This window comes from Cebus imitator, unplaced genomic scaffold (genome assembly GCF_001604975.1).
Source record: "Cebus imitator isolate Cc_AM_T3 unplaced genomic scaffold, Cebus_imitator-1.0 Scaffold0, whole genome shotgun sequence".
Taxonomy (NCBI): domain Eukaryota; kingdom Metazoa; phylum Chordata; class Mammalia; order Primates; family Cebidae; genus Cebus; species Cebus imitator.
Window position 1 is genome coordinate 18,528,140 of NW_016107315.1, and position 24,274 is coordinate 18,552,413.

A 24,274-nucleotide genomic window follows, 5' to 3' on the forward strand; every position below is an offset into this window, starting at 1 on the left:
CCACCCGAGTCCAGGAGATGGAGGCTGCAGTGAGCTATGATCACACCCCTGCAGTCCAGCCTGAGTGACAGAGGGAAATCCTTTCTCAAAAAAAAAAAAAAAAAAAGAACAAGAGTTAGTCATGTTATAAATGTTGAGGGATCTGAAATCAGTCATTGGGACCCAAGCCCAGACCTCTCTTCTGGCCTCCTCTCCTCCCAGCCATGGTTTTCTCCCTGCATGGGCTTCAGACCACTTAGTCCAGAGAAGCCTCCTCACTCCACCACATCCGGCTCTGTCACATCATGCTGCTTTATTTCCTTTGTAGCACTTAAGCCACACTGTCCCAAGTATCAACTACACTGCACACTCTGAGCAAGCAGGGACTTCTGTGTCGTAGTATCTCCAGCACTAAATTTAATGCCTGACACATGGTGAGTAACTGAAAAATATTTAAATGAATGGAGGTCTGAATTAACTAGCAAACAATAAGATGACTGTGAGCAGAAAGTTTCATCAAGTTAAAACACGCCAGGCTTATTTTGAAAAGACCTGGGCATCTAAGGCACCAGGGGCTTGCCAGATGCTCACCCTGGAAGCTGGCAGAGCCAGCACACTTTCTGCCAAATGCCTGTCGATGAGTTCATAAGGACCCCCTCTATCCCCAGGCAAATGTGGTTTCTGTGGAACTGGTGGTTGTCATGCCTGACTGATCTCAGACAATAAACTCCGTGCAGTCCCAGGAGAGCCGCAGGCTTGAGGACATCCGAATATGGAGGAACTCTCTTTCCTCCTCACTTACTTCCTCCTAAAGAGGGTCAACCTGAGATGAAACCCCAGGACCAAGCCCTAGGAAGCGCAAGGTACATGTGGCCTCCAGGAGCCAGTGGAGAGGGGTACAGAATGGGACCCATGGGCCAATCCAGCCTCTGCAGTCACTGGCAAGGTGACCTTGACAATCTCAAAGCCTCAGATTCCTCATCTGTAAATTATGGGTAAATGTCTTCATGTCAGTGATGTTAAAAAATAATAATAAATACACACACACACACACACACACATATGGAATAACATGACCAAGTTATCACAGGTGTTCTGAGCCTCAAAACACATCCCAGTATTTCAAGTTCAGAACATTAGGTATGGGCCAAACACAGAGCAAGAACTCTGCACCCAGAAGGTGCCAGTGACACTGGGTTCTGTCCTCCCCAGGCACGAGGCAGCCCCTCTCCATTCAAGCGCTGGCCCAGCCCAACAAAGAGAGAGATCCACTGCCACTGGCCCCACCAAGACCCCAAGCACACTCAGATCTCCTCCTGGCTGCTGGGTCCATACCACATGCTACACAGGACCTTGCAGCAGCCAGGGACGCACGGAGGAACACTGGCACCCAGGCTCCGCCCTGCACTGAATGCAGATCCACCTACAGAGCCAGACTCAAGGGCTCACTGCTGGGGTTAGGGGGAGAGAAGGGGCGAGGAAAAGAAAGGAGACCACTTTGAGGAAGTCACACTCTATTTCTGTCTTTCCAAGTGTCGCACTTCCTGGAGTCAGCACCCAAGCCCCTGACGAATCACTCTCTGAAACAGGACCCCCACTCCAGAACAGACCTTTTCAGAGCTGTTCCATCACTCAGCAGGCACAGGGTTGCAAAGTGCTCAAGACATCAGACTTTGAACAAGTCAGGCATAATGCATGTAATCAACAAATACGTGAATATATCAATACTCCCATTAAACAAAAAGAAAAAAAACAAGAAAGCAAAGGGACAAGATAGGATCAAGCAACTGCACTTCTGGGTAGGTCCCCAAAAGAACTGAAATCAGGACGTCAAAGAGATATCTGTACACCCATGTTCATAGCAGCATCATTCACTTCACAACAGCTAATGTGGAAGCAACCCCCCAAGTGCCCATCAGTGGATGAACCAATCAACAAAATGTGGTCTTTGTATACAATGGTATATTATTCAGCCTGAAAAACAGAGGAAATTCTGCTACCAATATAGATCAACCTTGAAGGTACTATGCAAAGTGAAATAAGCCAATCCCGAAAAGACCAATCCAATATCATTCCACTTATGGGAGGTACTCAAAGCAGTCTTACTCATAGACACAGAAAGCAGAACGGTGGCGGCCAAGGACTAGCAGGAGACAGAAATGAGCTGTTGACTAGTGGGTAGGATGTTTCAGTTTGACAAGATGAAAAGAGTTCCGGAGATGGATGGTGGGATGGAAACACATTCTAAATGCACTTGATGCCACTGAACTATACACATAAAAAGGGTTAAGATGGCCAATATAACCTTGGGTCTGTACATTTTACCATAACAACGACCAAAACAATCAAAGGAATAATTAAAAAAAAAAAAAAAGCAAAGAACACAAAAAGGCAATTCACAGATTAAACCCAAACACTTAGTGGGCATAGGAAAAGATGCTGAGGCTCACTCGTGACCAGGGAATACAGATTAAAACCAAATATCATTTCCACATTGCTGGTAGAAGTACAAATTGACAAAAAGGCTTAGAAGAGCCCTTCATCATATCTAGTAAGGCTGAAGATATGCATATTTTACAATCTGGTAATTCCATTTGAAAATATGTAAGTACAACCCATTCCAGGATACGTATTAGGCAGTGCTGCAATGCAGTAAAACCGGAAACAACTATCATCAGTACAGCCACGTCTACATACACTGTGCTACATTCATGCAGCTGAATACTATATAGCCATGTGAAATGAAGACATCAATCCATATGGGCTAATTGGGTTAAACTTGAACACATAATGTTAACTTTTTAAAACCATGCCTGTAATCCCAGCATTTTGGGAGGCCAAGGCAGGAGGATCACTTGAGCCCAAGAGTTTGAGACCAGCCTGGGCAACATAGCAAGATTTTGTCTTTATTTTTTAAATAAAAAATAAAATAAACAACTTAGCCAGGCTTGGTGGCTTAGGATTGTCATCATCCCAGTTCCTCAGGAGGCTGAGGTGGGAGGATCACTTGCGCTCAGGAGATGGAGGTTGCAGTGAGCTATTGCAGTGCCACTGTACTCCAGCCTAGGTGACGGAGCAAGGGTCTGTATTAAATAAAATAATAAAAATAAAAACACATTAAAAAAAGTGTTGCAAAAACAAACGTAAACTAAGAGTCCAAAAACAACACCATTTATGCATATAAACAGCGTCTGCTTGTGTGTGTGATGAAAGAATAAAACGTAGGTATAAACCCAACTTTAAGTGAGAATTATATTCCAGGGAGATGGGGAAGAAAAAAAGAGGTCACAGGGGCATGTCTCTGGTTCTATACTTGTAATATTATATTTCGTAAAGGAAAAAAAAAAATCTAATGTCACGAGAGATAATATTTCCATTTGTTCAACCTGGCAGATTATCACATGCAAGTCTATTACAGAAATATTTTCAAATTAAAAAAAGGAATGAACAGAGATAGTGAAGAAATATAAATTGAGAAGCTAAACAAAGAAAGATGAATATATTCACCTACATAAAATTTAAGTGAGACACACAGCAAGCGCAAGACAGAGGAAGGAGTGGAAGACAAATTAAACACTTAAAAGAAACTGAGGCCGGGTGTGGTGGCTCACGCCTGTAATCTCAGCACTTTGGGAGGCTGAGGCGGGTAGATTGCCTGAGGTCAGGAGTTCGAGACCAGCCTAGCCAATATGGTGATACCCCATCTCTACTAAAAATACAAAAATTAGCCGGGCGTGGTGGCTTGCACCTGTAATCCCAGCTGCTTGGGAGGCTGAGACTGAATAATCGCTTGAACCTGGGAGGTGGAGGTTGCTGTGAGCAAGGATCACACTACTGAATTCCAGCCTGGGTGACAAGGGCAAAACTCCGTCTCAAAAACAAAAAGCAAACAAACAAAAAACTTGTCAAATAATAAAAGGTATCATAAAAAAAAAAAAAAGACAACTGAAAACTGAAGTGCATTTGCAACCTATACATAACATATAGCAAATTCCCTGAGCCTATAACGTGTTCACGCAAATCAGAAAGAAAAAAAAAAAAACAAGAAACCTAATTTAAAAATAGGCAAAGAGCCAGGCGCAGTGGCTCACACCTGTTATCCCACTCTGGAAGACCAAAGTGGGTGGATCATATGAGCTCAGGAGTTCAAGACCAGCCTGGCAAACATGGTAAAACCCCTGCCTCTACTAAAAATACAAAAATTAGCTAGGCATGATAGCGGGTGCCTGTAGTCCCAGCTACTTGGGAGGCTGAAGCTGGAGAATTGCTTGGATCCAGGAGGTGGAGGTTGCAGCGAGCTGGGATTGCACCACTTCACTTCAGCCTGGGAGACAGAGACAGACTCTGTCTCAAAAAAGAAAAAAGAAAATAAATAAAACAAAAATAGGCAAAGGACATGAATATTTACTTTAATGTAGAAAAATGAATAGCAAATAAGAAACTATGCTCATCTACATTCATATATTCCAGGGTAGTAGAGACAACATATTTCATTCATCAGAACAGCAAAACACAAGGGGCCTGAGTTCTCGCAGATGTACAAGGAAGTGAAAACTAGGGTCACGTCTGGGAGGGAATTTGGCCCATGGCCAGAACTTTATTCTACAAAGTTCACTGATTGCACAGAGACTTGTCTATCAAGATCTTCACCAGCACTTTTTCTAAGAGCTTAAAATGGAAAGAACTTGAAATCTACCCACAGACAAGGAAACGCCACACAGCTGTGAAAAAGAGGGTGCAAACCTATGCATGCTGATATCATATCAACTAGTCTCTAAAACATAATATCCATAGTATCCAAACTTAAAAGACTTGTACAAAACAGTGATATCCATATCTCCAAATGCACTTTCACAAAAGAGTGACATGCATACCATACCCACATATGTCTGCACGTGAATAGATTCCTCAGAAGGACTCAAAACAAAGGCTATTCCTGCGGGCCAGGGGTCTGGAATGAGAGTGACTTATGCTCATATTCCCGTTTGTACTGCTTACCTTTATTAATTTTTTTTTTTTTTTTTTGAGACAGAATCTTGCTCTGTAGCCCAGACTGAAGATCAGAAGCCTGATCTTGGCTCACTGCAGACACCTCCCAGGCTAAAGCAACCCTTCTACCCAGCACCACCCCAGGGGCCGGGACCACAGGCATATACCACCACAACCAGCTAGGTTTGGAAATTTTGGAGAGATGGGGGTCTCACCATGTTGCACAGGATGATTCAAACTCCTGCGCTCCACTGACACACCTACTTTGCCTCCCAAAACGGGAGATTAACGGCATGAGCCAGCACACCTGGCTTGCTTACCTTTATAAAACTGGTGACTGGTGACTCTGATACCCGTTGAAATAAAATTTGATTTAAAAAAGAGAGGAAGAAAAAATAAATAAATATTGAAGTCTCACACTTGGATGTGAATTTTGAACCAACTATAACTTCTGAGTGTTAACGACCTTTCCAGGTCTCTGGTTTTCTGTTGGGTAAATGGGGAAAAAATGGCACTATCTGGAAGGGAGGTCGCATGAGCAGACAACATAGCTCCAAAGACCATTACTGAATGGAAGCAGCTGATCTCCAACCCTAGAACACGCAGCACCTGTGCCTCCCACTGACCGGCCCTCCTTGCCTTACATGTGTCCTACCCTGAGGACAGAAACAGCAAGCAGAGCAACAGACACGGTATGCACCCTGGGCAATCACAGCTCGGCCAGGGCGGCAAGAGAGGCTGGGCTCCAGCCCTCCCTCTGCTTGCCAAACTGTATGCGGTGGTGCAGGGCTTCTCCAGTAGGGTGGGGGAATGGGGTGGGGGTGGGGGTGGGGCATTCCCTTTCCTAATTTACAGGAAAGTGCTCTAGAGATTAGCAGCAACACCATTCAGAGTAGCTAACTTCCTCCTCTCCTCCCAAGTTAAAACGGCACAGTGCAAAGGTCTGGGTGTGCATAGACAGGGGCTTTGCCAGAAGCACCCCAGGGGAAGCTGGCAGAGCCACCCCGGGTGTGTGTCTTTCTCCGTGCCATTTCCTCTGTACTCGCACGGATATCCTTCTCATGAGCAGGTATGGTTTCTGCAGAGCTGGCTCCAGCCACCATTGGTCCAGCTGCACCCACGTCCTGATTCTGGGACAGCTGGCCAGCCGTTTCTAAAGTGAGGTCACCCACAGGACTAACCTGTGTGGTCCCAGGAGAGCCGCAGGGGGCACATCACTCCTTCCCTACTTGCTCCACAGAAGGCCTAGTGGAATAGTACCCCTGTCCCAGCACCCGCTGGGGATCCCAAGGCCTCCCCAGACACAGTGAGACTGGACACGTCAGCAGAAACAGAAGCCACAGGGCCTGTAGGCCGATTGCGAGCAAGGCACTGACTCAGGCACAATGGCACGGCAGAAACAGGGTGACAAGCCTGGAGTCATGGCGCTCATCCTCGGGGGGCACAGACACATAGCACACAGGAAATGATGGAGACAATGGGACAATGGCACAAACAACAGGACCGCTAACACGGGGCACGGGGGCAGAGAGCGAGGGCCAGCACCTTGGTCACTGGAGGGTAAGACCATGCCTCTGAGGAGCTGGCTGTGAATCTGAGGCCTACATGAAAGGTGGGCATGGGAAGATGGGGGAGGTGACAAGGTTCCAGACTGACAGAAGTGCCCAAGATCCTGGGCTTGTTGGGTGCAAGGCACAGAAAGTCTTACACGACGCAGACAGCCAGGAAGGCGAGGGTGTGCCAGGGAGGCCACGGGGACACGTGGTGTAGACATCACAGGCCAAGAGCTAAGATTCTAAGTTTGGGTGTCATGAATGTCACCGGAGGACATTAGTAACAAAGCATGACACTCCTGGATTCACCTTTTTAGACGAGGTCTCACTATGTTGCCCGGGGTGGCTTCAAACTCCGGGCTCAAGTGATCCTGCCGCTTCACCTCCCATGGTGCTGAAATTACAGGGGTGAGCCACCACGCCCTGTCCCGGATTCACTTTTAAATCATCCCTGCAGCTGTGCTGCAAGTGCTGTCCAAAATGTCACCGAAGTTTTCAACCAATTGGTGAGGGAGTACTCTTTCATTCTCATTTACAGAGAAAACACTGAGGCACAGAGTGAATACAATAAGGGTCCTAAGATCAGACAGCTGAAAAATGGTGGAACCAGGATTTAAAGTACAAGCAGCCCGAACTACTTTTATTCCCTACACTCTGTGCAGCCGTGAAATTTGGAATGAGCTACCTGGAGCTCAGAAACTGACCAGGTGATCCGGACCAGATGCTTAACCTCTCAGAGCCTCGGAGGCCTCGTCTTTTAAGTGGGGGTAACAGCAGCGAGACCTCAGAGGCGTCCCGAGCCTCAAGTCATGTCCTGGTTTTGAACATCCACAGCCTCAGCAGGGGCTGGGCACAACAGAGCAGGCACTCAGGACCCGGAAGGTGCCAGCAACACCTGGCCCTCNATAAAGGATGAATCCGAAAACAACCAACGCTAAGTGTGTGTATATTTGTAAACAGTGTGTGTTTATGTGTATGAAGAAAGAATAAAGTACACATTGTGCATCCAACTTGAAGCAAGAATTCTATTCTGGGAAGATGGAGAAGAATAGGTCATAGTGGCGCGTCTTTAGTTCTATACTTGTAATGTTTTATTTCTTAAGGGAAAAAATAAACATATGGGATAAGGTTCACATTTGATAAATCTGACTGATTATCACATGGAGGTCTGTTATATTAACTTTTATGTATTTGAAATATTTTCATTTAAAAAAAGAATGAGGGCCCAGTGCAGTGCCTGACACCTGTAATCCCAGTTCTTTGGGAAGCCAAGGCAGGCGGATCACTTGAGTTCAGGAGTTCAAGACCAGCCAGACAAACATGGTCTCTACTAAAAAAATACAAAAATTAGCCGGGTGTGGTGGTGCACACCTGTACTCCCAGCTACTTGGGAGGCTGAGGCAGGAGAATCGCTTGAACCTGGAAGGCAAAGATTGCAGTGAGCTAAGATTGCACCACTGCACTCCAGCCTGGGTGACAGAGTGAGTCTCCATCTCAAAAAATAATTAATTTATTAATTAATTTAAAAAGAATGAATAGTGATTGAAGAAATATAAATTCAGAAGCTAAATAATGAAAGATGAATACATTTGCATAAAGTTTAAATGAGATACAGAGAGAAAGACAGCAAGCTCATGCTTACAAGAAAAATGAAAAAGAAGTGCATTTGCAATGTGTACATATATAACATATCAGTTAATTCCTGTAGCCTATAACATACTCATGCAAATCCGCCCCCCACCCCAACAATGAAGGAGCATAATTTAAAAATAAGCTAAGGCTATGAATACATACTTTACTGTAGAGAAATATAAATGGCACATAAGACAGTCATCTACATTTAAAAATTCCAGTGTGGTTAAGACACTATTTTTCATAAATAGTAACAGCAAAAAATAAGGGTCCTGAGCTACACAATGCTAGGGGAGTGTGAGAAGCAGGACCTCTCACAGATGTATGCTGGAAGTGAAGACCAGGCCACCTTCTGGAAGGACATTTCACAATATTTATCAAAATACCCTGTATGCCAGGGATTCCATGGCCAGAAGTTTATTCCATGGAAAAGTTTCCTAAATTTGCACAGAGACTTGTCTATTAGGATCTTTACTGCAGCACTTTTTCTAACAGCGTAAGACCAAAACTTGAAATCTATGCACAGGCACCTGTTTAAAAAAATCAGGACACAGACAATGAAACACTACACAGCTGTGAAAAATAGGATGCACATCGATGCATGCTGATATCAACGGATCTCCAAAGCATAATATTAAAATGTAAAAGACAGGTGTAAAACAGTGATCTTCTTATCTCCAAATGCACTTTCAGAAAAGAATTACATGCATATTCAGATACTCAGAAGGATACAAAACAAGTTGGAAGGACTAAACTGAGAGTGACTTTCTCTCACTGCGTTTGAGAGTTTGTGCTGCGTAACTTTTTTAAACTGATGAGTATGATAACGTTTCCAACTAATAATTTGATTAAAAGAAAAAAAAGGAAGAAGAAAAAATAAGGAAGGTAAATGTTGAAGTCCCACACTTGGGCCTGAACTCTGGACCAACCATCATTTCTGTAAATGTGAACGACCTTTCCGGGTCTCAGGTTTTCCACTGGGTAAATAGAGATTTTTTTTTAAATGGCACTATCGGCCTGGTGTGGTAGCTCATACCTGTAATCCCAGCACTTTGGGAGGCTGAGGAAGCAGATCACCTGAGGTCAGGAGTTCGAAACCAGCCTGGGCAACACGGGGAAACCCATCTTTACTAAAAATACAAAAATTAGCTGGGCATTGTGGCACCCATTGTAATCCCAGCTACTCCAAAGGATGAGGCATGAGAATCGCTTAACACAGGAGGCGGAGGTTGCAGTGAGCTGAGATCCCACTACTGCACTCCAGCCTGGGCAACAAGAGTGAAACTCTGTCTCCAAAAATAAGAAGAAGAAAAAGAAAAAGGCACTATCTGGAAGGGAGGTCGAATGAGCAGACAACAATTAACGTAGCTCCAAAGACCATTGCTGAATGGAAGCAGCTGATCTTAGATCCTAGAACACGCAGCACCTGTGCCTCCCACTGACTGGCCCTCCTTACCTTCCATGTGTCCTACCCTGAGCACCAGAAATAGCAGAGCAGAGCACCCTGGGCAATCACGGCCCAGCTAGGGCGGCAAGTGAGGCTGGGCTCCAGCCCTCCTTCTGCTTGCCAAACTGTATGCTCTAGTGCCCCCAGTCTCCAACCGGGTGGGGGATGGGGTGGGGCATTCCCTTTCCCAATTTACAGGAAAGTGCTGTAGAGATTAACAGCAACACCATTCAGAGCAGCTGACTTCCTCCTCTTCTCCCAAGTTAAAACAGCGCAGTGCAAAGATCTGGGTGTGCACAGACCCGGGCTTTGCCAGAAGCACCGCAGGGGAAGCTGGCAGAGCCACCCCGGGTATGTGTCTTTCTCCGTGCCATTTCCTCTGTACTCACACGGATATCCTTCTCATCAGCAGGTATGGTTTCTGCAGAGCTGGTTCCAGCCACCGTTGGTCCAGCTGCACCCACGTCCTGATTCTGGGACAGCTGGCCAGGCGTTTCTAAAGTGAGGTCACCCATAGGACTAAACTGTGTGGTCCCAGGAGAGCCACAGGGGGAACATCACTCCTTCCTACTTGCTCCACGGAAGGCCTAGTGGAATAATACCCCTGTCCCAGCACTCGCTGGGGACCCCAAGGCCTCCCCAGACACAGTGAGGCTGGACAGGTCAGCAGAAACAGAAGCCACAGGGCCTGTAGGCCGATTGCGAGCAGGGTACTGACTCGGGCACAATGGCACGGCAGAAACAGGGGTTTCCTTTCAGTAGAGACAGGGTTTTGCCATGTTGGCCAGGCTAGTCACGAACTCCTGACCTCAGGTGATCTGCCCGCCTCGGCCTCCAGGCACGAGCCATCCTGGCCCAGGATTCACTTTTAAATCATCCCTGGGGCTGTGCTGCAGCTGCTGAACTAATCTTTTTTGTTTGTTTTGTTTTGTTTTGTTTTTTGAGATGAGTCTCACTCTGTGGTCCAAGCTGGAGTAGAGTGGTGCAATCTCAGCTGACTGCAACCTCCACTTTCTGGGTTCAAACTATTCTCCTGCTCCGCCTCCCAAGTAGCTGGGATTAGAGGCGCGTGCCATCATGTCCAGCTAATTTTTGTATTATTAGTAGAGACAGGGTTTCACCATGTTGGCCAGGCTGGTCTCCAACTCCTGACCTAAAGTGATCCACCCACCTTGGTCTCCCAAAGTGCTGCGATTACAGGGGGGAGCCACCGTGCCCGGCCTGCTATGCATCATAGTAATGTTTTCAACCAATTGAGGGGGAGTACTCTTTAGTTCTCATTTACAGATATGGAAACTGAGGCACAGAGTGAGTACATTAAGTCTCCCAAGATAGGACAGCTCAAAAATGGTGGAACCAGGATTTAAAATTCAGCTGGAACTACTTTTAATCCCTACACTCTGTGCAGCCGTGAAATTTGGAATGAGCTGTCTGGAGCTCAGAAACTGACCAGGTGATCCGGACCAGATGCTTAACCTCTCAGAGCCTCAGAGGCCTCATCTTTTAAGTGGGGGTAATAGCAGCGAGACCTCAGAGGTGTCCCGAGCCTCAAAATATGTCCTGGTTTTGAACATCCACAGCCTCAGCAGGGGCTGGGCACAACAGAGCAGGCACTCAGGACCCGGAAGGTGCCAGCAACACCTGGCCCTCCCCTCCCAGGCACAAGGCAGCCCCTATCCATTCAAGCTCTGCCCCAGCACAGCAAAGAGACGGGTCCTCAGCCACTGCCCCCACCACTACCACAATCACACTCACCTCTCCTGGTCTCGATGTGACACAGGCTCTGCCGAGGCCAGGGAGACAGGCAGGGGCACTGCCCCTCCCACTCTGCCCTGCCCTCAATTCAGATCCATCCAGGGCCCAGCCTCACGGGGTGCTGCTGGGATGGGTGGCATGCAGAAGGGGAGGGGAGGAGGCCACTCTCTCTCTTTCTGGGTGTGGCACCTCTTGGAGTTTGCACCCAGGCCCTGACCATTTCTGCCTCTTTCCGCCTTCCCCGAAGGGCTGGCACATGGATCCCTCAGCCTGATCAGACACCAGCCTCCTGTCCTGAGCGGCGCTCCGTCTCCACCACGGTGTCCCCCACAGGCAGGCCCCCCACACCTGAGCAGGGTCCACTCCCAGAATAGTGCTCCCTATGCAGATGATGCACTCGATCTAAACCTGGTCCCCCAAATCCCCAGCAGGACAGCACAGGCCAATGTCCAGCCCTGGAGTCCCCACACAGGTGCCACTAATTCCAGCACTGCCCCACACTACAGCCTCTGAATTCAGCCTCTCCGCTCTGGTTCTGTGTGTCTCTGGGCTCAGAAACCCCCTTCCTCTGTCTCCTCCGAGTAGGAACCCTCACTCGGCAGACCCTGCACCCCCGCCTCCCCTCACCAGAACATCTGCTGGACACTGAGACGGACACCAGGGTCAGCCTGGCGCTTGATGAACAAGGAAGTTTCTGGACCTGTGCAGCTGAGGGTCGACATCTGAAGTCCCATTAGGAGCCAGCAGGGTAAAAGGGCTGAGCCGGGGAGAAGCGGGGCAGGCTCGCCAGAGGGGAAGGCCCTGCACGTGGGAGGGAGAGTGGGGCAGGGCCCCCAGATGAGAACTCAGTGAAGGAGGTTGGGGGGGGAAAGGAAAAGCAAGGCCTCCGTCCTGCAGCAGCCCTTCCCCGCGAACAAAGAAGGCCGCAAGAGAGTCCCTCTCAGCTTGTCCCCAGCAGGGAGTCCACCCCCTCAGAGTAAAGGTGGGCCATGAGGGAGGGACCACAAGGGGAGAAGGGGCCCTTCTAGGTGCCAGAGCTAAGTCTCTGCGCAGTGGCCCTCTGGGGGAGCTGGTGTCAATGTGGGGCAGGGCTGGTTGAAGCTCTGGGCGGCTGAGATAACTCAGGGCCACCTCTGGTGGGGTAATGTGGAACAGGCACAGCTGCATCCACACCCAGAGCCAGGAGGGACAGACAGCTCCTTCCTGTGCCGGCTCTCCAGTCCCTGCAGCTCACACTGGCCCCCATGTCAGTAACCTACACAGGCTTCTCCAGCCAAACACACTAGTCCGTACTCAGGCACCCGCAGGCCTGGTCTCACACACACACACCCAGCTCTGCCCACCCCAACCCCCAGTGCCCACATACAGCTTCCGGGGTCTGGGGGGCTCCCCCAGCCAGGGCGCTCTCTTCCCCCATTCCTCAGGGCCGGCCAGGGGCTCCTATAGACTTTGTTTGTCAGCCTACAGGTCCCTGGAGCTATCACCAGGCAGCCTGGAGCCTCCAAGGGGCAGGGAGTGGCTGTGCCAGCCCTCAGGGACCTCTTTCCTCCAAAGCCAGGGAAAGGGGAACTCTGGCTCCTCACACTCAGTCCAGCAAACTCAGCTCCCAGGAAGAGGCCAGTTTCTAACAGGAGACCCAGCCACACCTACGAGCCCCACAAGTGTGTTCCCAGAAGGTCTGGGGAGTGTCCCAGGGCAGCCTGTGGCAGTGGCCAAGGGTACTGCAGACCCCGCTGCCCCTGAAGGACACTCCCTGGCCCAGCACCAACAACACACACTCACTGTCCTCTGGGCCCGGCCCAGCCTCTCTGCACCTGTGCCTAGTCCCAGTGGCAGGGACTGTCCTCTCAGCCCACCCAGCACCCAAATCCGGGTGCCCCACCAGCCTGCTCACACTTCCTGGGCTCAAGACCCAAGGCTTTAGCAATTTCAGGGTCATCTGCACTACCTGGGGGAGTGATGGGAAGGCCACACTCAGGCCTGTCAGGGCCTGGTCACTGCCTGGGGACAGAAGATTCCAGAGCCTACAACTTGTTCAGCAGGTCTGGGCCATGGCCCGCACCCACCTCTGCACACAGCAGCCAGCCCAGGGTCCCATGCAATACCCCAGGGCAGAGACACTAAGTCAACTGAAGGTGGTGCCAGGGGTCCTGCCAAGTGCCTGAACCCTGGCTTCTCCAACATCTGCGATGCCCCAGCCCCATGCCCTGGGTAATCTAAGGTCCTGGCCAGTACCTCCTCCTCCTCCCAGCCTTGAGGGGCCATCCTTGTTCTCAAGGTGGAAGAGCTGGGCCCTCAGTCCCCTGCAGCCTGGGACGAGCCTCACCCTCAGGGCCGGTGCACACCCAGAGGCTCTTCCCAAGGAAGCCTGGTGCCAGAAACCCAGACGCTGAGGCACAGACCAGAGACAGAGCCTGGGAACACCCAGGAGAGCAAGTCCCCCAAGGTCCCAGCCCCAGCTGAAGCTGGGAGAGCCCGGAGGCCCCCAATCCTCCTGGCCACCCCTGAGTGGCTGTTCCCTCTGCCCAGGAGGAGCTGAAGGGGTTGAGGCTCAGGACGTGGTGCCCCCACACCCACACCCACACCCAAGAGCACACCCAGGCCTGGCAGCTCACCTGGCCCTGCAGGGCTGTCAGTCCAGCTGTGCCCCAAGGAGAACATTTGCTTCTTGCTCTATTTGGACAGCTTGCAGGGTCAGTGATGCTCAGAAGAGAGTGTCTGATCATGGAGCAGGGAGTGCGTTTCAGGGCCACACACCCTCTAATGGGGGTGGGCCAAGGCCAGGGCTGTGTCCCTGGATGAGTGGCAGGGAGGGGGCCTGGGACCAGCATGGCAGGCCACGGGGAAAGGCTGCAGTTATTCTGCCCTCCTGAGCACTGCAGAGGAGCGGTCAGGGGGGTTCTGGAACCAGGGATGGGACCTGGGGGAAAGCAATGGAAGCCGGGAGTGAGAGAGGAAACAGATTTTTCTTTTAATGGCATTTATTCAGTTACAGGGTGGGTGGAGCCAAGGACCAGCCTCCCAAGTTCAGCCCAACATCTGACCTCACCTCACCCCAGACAGGTCCCACAGCCCTCCTCAGCTCATCCAGGACTGGTGGGAAAGGTCCAAGGAGAACAAGACAAAGCATCCACAAGCAGAGGTCCGTAGCCTGGACTCCACCCTCTCCTCCACAGGAGGCAGGAGGCAGAACTTGGAGGGCAAGACCAGCTCCCACTCTCTCCTCCTCTCTGGCCTTCATCTCCTGCCTTCTCCTCCTGATCCCTGTGTCCTTTCCAGCCATCCTATTCTAGTGTCTCGTGGTCCCCATCTCCACCTCCTCCTTCTTTCCTCCTCTGCCCAGAGCCCCCAGTTATGTAAGGGGCTTGGGAACACACAAAGGGAGCTTTATTGTCAAACCAAATCCACATGGAGCCGGAGTGGGTCACAATATTGACCCATTCCCTCCACCCTGGCTGGGTTGGGACTCCAGGCAGGGAACCCCTACACACATCTAGTTTGGGAGATAGGGGACAAACACTTGCCCCAGGGCCACGAGAGAGCTGAATGGGTGGGCAGGGATCATTCTCCACTATGAGAGACCACAGCAGGGGACCAGCTGGTCTCCAAGGCAGAATAAAGCCACAGTGCAAATCCAGGGTCTCAAAGCCAACAGAGGCAAGCTCTGGGCCAGGGGCAGGGAGGCACCATGGCAGGCCCAGGTTGGGGAGGGTTGTGCACCTGCACAAGTGCACCCTGTGTTCTTGTCTATGCAAGGATGCACAGCCATATACTCTCTCACACCCTCATCTGCACACTCCCAGGTATGCATGAACAGACAGAAATGCACTCATCAGCCCAAGCACAAAAGGATGTTGTGTGCTCTCCTGGATAAGGTCTCAGTAAAAATCTCCTGTTTGCTCTGACCAATTCCCTCCGTCCCTGCAGGTACCTGCGGGGCAAAGAGTTCTGGAGGAAACAGGGTGGAGCTCACCAGCAGGGAAGCTCCACTGGGCTGCTCTTTTTTGAAGACCGTCAGGCTCCAGAAAGATGAAATCCCACCTGCCTGCCGAGGAGCTCTCCAGTGCTAGGGTAATTCATTTTATTTGACAGGTTATCAACCAAATAAGAGTTTGCAGACCTAATGGCTCTATCATTGCCCTTTTCACTCTCAGTCTTCTGGAAAGGCTGAATGGAGAAATGGTACCACAGAACTAAAATTAGCTAAAGTAACAGAGTCAACTGAATTATCTTGGCCAAAAGAATTACCGCTGGCCTTTATGGCAATAACATCAACCCCTATGGGAAAACACAAACTGACCATGAAATAAATACTGAATGACTTGTGCCTTTCATAACAGGACTTCATTTATCTGCTATACTGTTGGCTCTGATATGACTCAATTCTGCAAGGTCTTGATGTATTATGCCAAAGTATATTTCACCAGGTGAAGGAGGCTTTCTGTGATCTGCCTACTGATGATCCTGCCTTCCATGACCTGGAATCCGGAGGCTGGATTCTTTTTTTTTTTTTTTTTTTNGACAGAGTCTCCCTCTGTTGCCCAGGCTGGAGTGCAACGGCATAATTTCGGCACACTACAACCTCTACCTCACTGGTTCAAACAATTCTCCTGCCTCAGACTCCCAAGTAGCTGGGATTACAGGCATGCGCCAACACTCCTGGTTAATTTTTGTATTTTTAGTAGAGACGGGGTTTCACCACCTTGGCCAGGCTGGTCTGGAATCCCTGACCTCAGGTGATCTGCCTGCTTCGGCCCCCCCAAAGTCCTAGGATTACAAGCAGGAGCCACCGCTCCCAGCAGAGACTAGGTTTTTTGTAAAAGACAGCAGAGAACTACTGCCCTTGAGCCCTGTTAAAAAAGAGACGATACCAGTTTCTTCTTAATATTCTCACTGTAGCAAAACTTCAGGATCTTGACCTTGGGTACATGTTTCATAACTAATAAAACTCTCTTACACTTTTAGACTTGTCAACCTACATGTGATTTAAAATTAAGGCTACCTGGCGTGGTGGCTCACGCCTATAATCTCAGCACTTGGGGAGGCTGAGGCAGGTGGATCACCTGAGGTCAGGAGTTTGAGACCAGTCTGGCCAACATGGTGAAACCCCATCTCTACTAAACATACAAAAAATTTGCCAAGCGTGGTGGCAGATGCCTGTAATCCCAGTTACTCAGGAGGTTGACGCAGGAGAATCACTTGAACCCAGGAGGCGGAGGTTGCAGTTAGCCAAAATCATACCACTGCACTACAGGCTGGGCAACAAGAGTGAAACTCCCTCTCAAAAAAATAAATAAATAAATAACAATAAGATAAAAATAAAGTTAAGGATGCCCAAGAGAAATCCTTCCATAAAAGTAGACGGCATCATGAAATAGCTTTCCCAAGACAATGAAACAAGAATCCACGTGACTCCCTTCCATTGACTCAGACTTGTTTTTGTTTTGTTTTAGCACAAAATGTTCACACTGTTATTTTTGTTAGGGAATTTCATTACTCAAACTGAATATCCTCTACGACCTCCTGCTCAACATGAAGCCATTCTCGCTGCTAAGAAATTGCTGGCTACATAATCCTCTAGATAAATAGAAAGAATCACAACTAACATTAGAACCTGCTCCCATACACACTCGAGTGAACAATTCAGGAAACGCGTTATGAAAAGGTTTGGTATCCTTCCCTTGGCAGATTGATTGATATTTATGATCAATCGGTATAGCACTGGGAAGAAGCAATAGAGGAGAAGAGATATACAACTATGATTAATATCATTAATGGTAACTTATCTCTATGCATAGAAAACATTAATGGAACTGGGCCTAATTTAGGCAGCGTTCCAGGATCCCTCTGTAATCAATTTCTTTGGTTTGACACAGATTATGAAGACTAGACTCCTGTATATGATGACACATATATAAAATCAGAACATGACCATGAAAGCCTCAACTGTATCATCAGAGAACTTACTAGAACTAGACACTGGTTCAATGGAAACTCTAAAGGCAAACTGTATGCCTCAATAGATCCACTATATAAAGTAAACAATGGTCTTGTTTATTGAACAGATCAATGCTTAGGTCATATTTGGAAAGAAACCAATCATCCTTAATTAATGATGGCATACAGTCATTTTATCAAATTCATAGAAATGTTTTTTGTTGCTACTCCAATTGAAACCATAACCATTCAACATGGCACTGTGCAGATGCAGATGTGACCAAGAAAGCCATGACATTCATATCACCCCTAATTGGTGGGTAAGAGGATCCACTCTGACCCTTTCTATAGATAACACTGAATTATTCATCTTATGCAGCAACACAATATAGAAAGGTGTTCTACCTAGCCAGTCTGGATCTGTGGTTTGGGTAATCTTCTACCTAAAATGATTAGATTTGACTCTTCAATTGCCATACAAATACTTAGAGTCATTTGTACATTAAGTGATCCTTCACAAAAGAGAATCATCATATCCCAAACCCAATCTTATAAAGGGGTTCTGGAGTTCTTACTTCCATAAGGGCCCCTTTTCCCTCAGTTGAGAGTGTCTGAATTGATAAAAATCAATTAACATTTTACCAACTTCTGAAAAAAGTTTAAATGATACTTTGAATTATCTTAAGCAGTACACTCTGGGATAAATAAATTGGCCTCAGTAGTACTGAACAACAGAGGAGTTCTGATATTTAACTGCTCAAAAGGGGAGACCTTGTTCTCTAACTGGTAAAAAGGTGGTGTTGGCCAGGTGTGGTGGCTCACGTCTATAATCCCAGCACTTCGGGAGGCTGAGGTGGGTGGATCATCTGAGGTCAGGAATCCGAAACCAGCTTGGCCAACATGGTGAAACCCTGTCTCTACTAAAAACACAAAATTAGCTGGGTGTGGTGGCACATGACTGTATTCCCAGCTTCTCAGGAGGCTGAGACAGGAGAATCACTTGAACTCAGGAGGCGGAGGCTGCAGTGAGCCAAGATAACACCACTGCATTCCAGCCTGGGCAAGACAGAGCAAGATTCCATCTCAAAAAAAAAATGGTGGGGGTGTTGTTGCCAGGCACAGAGGCTCATACCTGTAATCCCAGTACTTTGGGAGGCCGACGTGGGTGATCACCTGAGGTCAGGAGTTTGAGACCAGCCTGGCCAACATGGTAAAACCCTATCTCTACTAAAAATACAAAAATTAGCCAGGCGTGGTGGTGCACACCTGTAGTCCCAGCTACTCCGGAGGTTGAGATAGGAGAATCACCTGAACCTGGGAGGTGGAGGTTACAGTGAGCCAAGATCACGCCACTGTATTCCAGCCTGTGCAAAAGAGTGAGACTTGATCTCAAAAAAAGTGTTGTTTTTACGTCAACAAATCAGGTGTTGTTACCAAAAATTAAAAAAAAGTTAAAGACACATGAGTTTTTCATGACATAGGCACTGCCTTCTCCATTGATTCATTCAGTTGGTTAAGTCTTGCCTCCTGGGAATCTTTGCTTAGAGGCATTTTTCAATTTTTGGCTATTATTCTCCTGATAATTATTGTGTTTACCCTACCCCCCCCCACCCCGTGCCTTGTATTCTCTCAAGGGTTCTAAATGATTTCCAACAGCTGCTCAAATATCAAATGATTACCATGAGGATCATTCAACTTGAGGAAAGCAACACTGACTACGTAATTGCTAACTGTGGCCATGGAATGCCGATTCCCAGCCGACCTACTGATTACGACAGCACCTACCCGATTCTTTGTCCCAGTGACTACATCAGTGGTGGTAACAGAGAGTAATGCCATGTCATCTAGTCACACTATCAGCTTGCTAATAGAATAACCAAAAGCAAGGAATTATTAAAGCAAGATTTGGAGACCAGGCCTGAAAAATTCCTTAGCAAACAAAACCAAGAGGCCTTCACAACATGCTTAATCTTGCTTCAAAGACAGCATAATCCAAACTTAACTGGGGTTATTTCTGGTAAATGCTTCTGTTTGACACAAATAAAACTTCCGCCAATCGTAAGCAACCAACTAACACGCGTTATGTGACGAGGAAACTTCAAACAAGGTAAACCAAACAAAGCAATTTTGTAATTGCAACCAAATCAAATACATTCTTTTTTTGCTTCTAATATTCGCCCTCCAAACACCTGCCTCTGAAACGTTATCACTGGGCCACTAAGCCTCTTTTGGTTTTCTGTTTCCCAATTCATGAATTACTTCTGACCCAAATAAATTCTTCAAAATATTATTGTGCCTCAAAAATTTTCATTCACACAGGTAACGATTTTTATCATTACTGGCTTTCGAGTATTGGTCACTATCCTGTGACCTCTGAAACTGAAGATGTTTTTCTACCGAGAGCCAATCTGAGCAACTTACTACAGAGTATGCTTTATGATATAATGTAATTTTGTGTTATACAATTCTGTGTTTTCCTATCTTGCCTATGAGGCTATGACCTCTGTGGTCAGGAACTTCTTTATATCTCTGGATTCTATTAAACTGCCAAGAATGTGGCAGATGTTCTATATACATTTGACAAACAAGTAATAATATGTGAATAACGAGGCTGGACGCAGTTGGCTCATGCCTGTAATCCCAGGCGGAGGTGGGGGGATTACCTGAGGTCAGGAGTTCGAGATCAGACTGACCAACATGGTGAAAACCCGTCTCTGTTAAAAACAAACACAAAATTAGCTGGGCGTGGTGGTTGGCACCTGTAATCCCAGCTACTCTGAGACTGAGACAGGAGAATCACTTGAACCCGGGAGGCAGAGGTTGCATTGAGCTGAGATCACACCATTGCATTCCAGCCTGGGCAATAAGAGTAAAACTCCATCTCAAAAAAAAAAAAAGAAATATATGAATAACAATGTATTGCATGGCCTATTGACAAATGAAACATACTGCACGCTCACTTTGTGCAAAACCAGGATTTCTTACTTACAGTTAGGTGGCCAAAAAAAAAAAAGTAAAAGAAAAAGGAATCAGGATCTTGCAATCTCTGCCCTGCTGGCTTTAGGGGCCAGACAGTTCATTGCTGCAGGGTCTGTCTTGTGTACTATGGAATGTTTAGCAGCATCTCTGGCCTCCACCCACTAGACGCCAGTAGGAAATCCCACTCCTCAGGTGTGAAAAATGTTTCCAGACATTTCCAAAGGTTGAGGACCACTGTGCTAGATGCTTTTAAGGGTTGTGCAAGTATTAAATATTATCTCAACCCGGTGAGTTCAACATGATAATCACCTCCATTGTAGAGCCAGGGAACTAAGGTGGGGAAGGGGTCAGTAATGAGCACAGGTTGCACAGCTCCTGAGGAGTGGAGCTGGGACTGGAATTCTGGCTCCTTCGTCCAGAGCCCACCCCGAACCCCCAACCTACAGCTTCTTCTAAAACCATACTGTGCAGACTGGCTCCCTAGACTCCAAGATCCCTGGATGTCCACCCTCCCCTATACAGCAATTAAGGAAAGGGGGTCTCAAGCGCACCCAAGTCCTTCGAAGGCTCCACACAGCGACCAAGAGCCTGTCCAGCCCCTTCTCAGCCACGCTTCTGCACCAGACACAGTCTCTAGCCCCCACAGCCCTGGCGCTCTCTGGAAGGTCTGGAGTGCACGTTCAAGGCACACAGCTGCATTTGTGGGATCACTAACGCCTGCCAGCTGGACACCAGACTTCCATGAATCCGACCATTTCTTGCAGCCACATCCCACCACGGGCATGGACTGACTCTCTCCACTGTAAGCCAGGTCTCCCGGGCCCCAGACTCCTCTGGCTTCCCTGCTGAACCTCAGCGTGGGCCTGGACTGTACCTGCTTCCACACATTCCACAGCCTGTCCAGGAGTGAGTCTCCACGGTATCTGCCAGCCCACAGCATTTCCTCTCAGCTTAGCGTTTGCTGCCCACGTTCCAGAGGGGACTCAAGCTGGACTGTGCATTTAACATCATTAATACAACCGCTAGGTATGGCAAGAGCAGGCTACAGGCCAGGGAGTTCTCCCACAGGGTTAGAATCCACCTGAGCAACACTCTTGGATTCAGATGTTCCACTAATTACAAGTCCCCAGAACAGACCGGCCATCTGTAAAACTCCTTCTCAGCTCCAAAACCTCCATGGGCTCCTCTTCTTACTCATGGGGAGAACCTAGGCCCTTGCTCTGACCCACAGAGATGCACGTGCTCTACTGGCCAGCACTTCCTCCCTCCCTGCCTAATTCCTCTCCATGAAGGCTGCCCCACACACCAGCCTCGCCAGGTCTGGGGGGGCCAGCTAGGCATGTTCCCTCCTCTGAGGCTTTCTACTTTCTGTTCACTCAGTCCAGAACACTTTTCCCTAGACATGGGGCTTGGCTATCTCTCTTCATCCAGCTTTTTTTTTTTTTTTCTTGAGACATTGTCTTGCTTTGTCATTCAGGCTGGGGTGCAGTGGTGTGACCTTGGCTCACTATAACCTCCACCTCCCAGGTTCAAGCAATTCTTGTGCCTCAGCCTCCCAAGTAGCTGGGATTTCAGGCATGTGCCACCATACCCAGCTAAGTTCTGTATTTTTAGTAGGGACAGGGTTCCCCCATATTGTCCAGGCTGGTCTTGAACTCGTGACCTCAAGTGATCTGTTAGCCTCAGCCTCCCAAAGTGCTGGGATTACAGGGACAAGCCACTGTGCCTGACTTCTTTGTCCAGCTCTTACTAAGCTTCTCTACCTCCCAGCAACAACTCCACACACCCAGCACTGCAGATCCCCTCCCCTGCTTACAAAGATGTTTCTCTTGTTTTGCTTGCTGCTGTATCACCTGTGTCTACAATAGTGCCCACCACCCAGGAGGCACTCAATACAAATGTGCTGAATTAATAAATGGATCTGTTCATCAGATGGCATTGCCCCAGTATAGACGGAACAAGAGTGGAAAAAGCAGGTCAGATGCCCTCCAGCCCCTGTGGCGTGACCCCTGGCTGGACACTGCAGCCTCACCTCATCACTGAACACCGTGATCACAGCATGCCTGGGCACAGGGAGCCTTCCTGGCTCACTAGAGTCGGCAGAGAGCACAGTGAGTAACTGATCGGCTGACTGCCTCAGGGCCACGCATGGGAGGGTGAAAACTTCTCTCAAGCTGTCTTACCTTAGAGGGAAAGGAGCCGGACAGGCTTCCACCTACAGCCAAGGAGGGTTCTCTGTTCCCACCCTCGGGCTCCACAGGCTTCCCCCACCCCCCAATCTGCCCCTGCTGATTCCTGGCACTGCAGACTCCTGTATAGAAACATTGTATCACCCGTTTATCAGCTGCCAGTCACAAGACACCAACCACTTGAAAATCATACCCTGGTGTCCGCCTGGGAGGGGCAGAGGCTTTGAATTCCATTCTCAGGGTGAGAAAGCTGAAGCCAGTGTGACAAGGAGAGAGTCAAGAGAGCAGTCCAGGCCCAAAGTGAAGGACAAATCCAGTGCCTGTGTGGACCTGACGCAGGTCCTGCTCCCCAGCACCCCTCCATTCCAGGAGAAGCAATGCACCCACCCCAATGATCTGAAGTTAAAGGCAAAATTGGGGAATTTGCACTCCCCACCTCCCATCTTTCTACATGCAGTACCTCCTACAATCAGCACCCAAGTTTCTGATTCATCCATCTCCAAAGCAGTGTCCCCTCTACAGAACAGACCCTTTCAAAGCCGCTTCACTGCTCAGCAGGCACAGGGTGCTCAAGACCTCAGGCTTTGAACAAGCCAGACACAGTGCATGTCATCAACAAATACTTGAATATATAATATCAGCAGTCCCATGAAACAAAAAGAAAAAAACATGGAACCAAAGAGAAAACAAGAGACAAAACAGGATCCTGCAACTCTGCTTCCGGGTATATACCCCAAAGAGCTGAAAGCAGGATGTCAGAGATATTTATACAGCCATGTTCACAGCAGCATTATTCACAACAGCTAATGGGGAAGCAACCCAAGTGTCCATCAATGGATGAATGAACAGAATGTGCTCTATGCATACAATGGAATATTATTCAGCCTGAAAAAGAAAGGAAATTCTGATACATACTGCAACATGGATTAACCTTGAAGACGCTATGCAAAGTGAAATAAGCCAGTCACAAAAAGACAAATACTGTATCATTCCACTTACAGGAGGTACTCAAAAGCAATCAAACTCAGAGACACAGAAAGCAGAATGGTGGCTGCCAAGGGCTGGGGGGAGATGGAAATGAGGAGTTGACTAGTGGGTAGGATGTTTCAGTTTGACAAGATGAATTCTGGAGATGGATGGTGGGATGGGAGCACATTCTAAATGTACTTAATGACACTGAACTACACACATAAAAAGGGTTAAGATGGTCAAAAAACATTGTGCTTGTGCATTTTACCATAACAACCATCAAAACAATCAAAGGAATAAAAAAGAACACAAAAAGGCAATTCACAGAATCAACACAAATACTTAATAGACACATGAAAAGATACTCAGGCCCACTAGTAACCAGGGAATAGGGATTAAAACCAAATATAGTTTCTCACACATTGCTGGTGGGAGTACCAATTGACACAAAGGCTTAGAAGAGCACTTCATAATACGTAGTCATGCTGAAGATGTGCATACCTTACAATCCGGTGATTACATTTCCAGGCATAGCCCGGAATAACCCTCCCTTGTATAGGACATAATGTTTATTACGCAGTGTTTCCATTTTTTCCCATTACTATATATATTCCATTATTATATATAATGGAAAAAAGTGGAAACAACTTAACTATCATCAGGAAAGGGTGGCTACATAAGCTGTGCTACCTTCATGCAACTGAATACCATGTAGCCATGTCAGCTGAAGACATCAATCCATACGGGTCCATTGGGATAAATGTGAAAACATTAACTTTTTAAAGTGTTGCAAAAAGATAAAGGATGAGCCGGGCGCGGTGGCTCAAGCCTGTAATCCCAGCACT

At 48.0% G+C, this 24,274-nt stretch overlaps 1 protein-coding gene across 7 annotated transcripts in view; it reads right to left on the reverse strand.

Annotated features, from left to right (window-relative positions):
• The window catches only part of ST3GAL4 (ST3 beta-galactoside alpha-2,3-sialyltransferase 4), a 60,400-nt gene that overhangs the window by 20,960 nt on the left and 15,166 nt on the right, over positions 1-24,274 (reverse strand). The window contains exon 1 of one of the 7 annotated variants that reach the window (XM_017525503.2): positions 13,971-14,033. The exons of 4 other annotated variants lie outside the window; for them this stretch is intronic. The gene's annotated coding sequence lies outside the window, so the exon portion shown is untranslated. Of the gene's footprint in view, positions 1-11,355; positions 11,440-13,970; positions 14,034-24,274 lie in introns of those variants that run through there. 2 more of the 7 variants (XM_017525434.1, XM_017525952.2) reach the window with 2 other exon arrangements.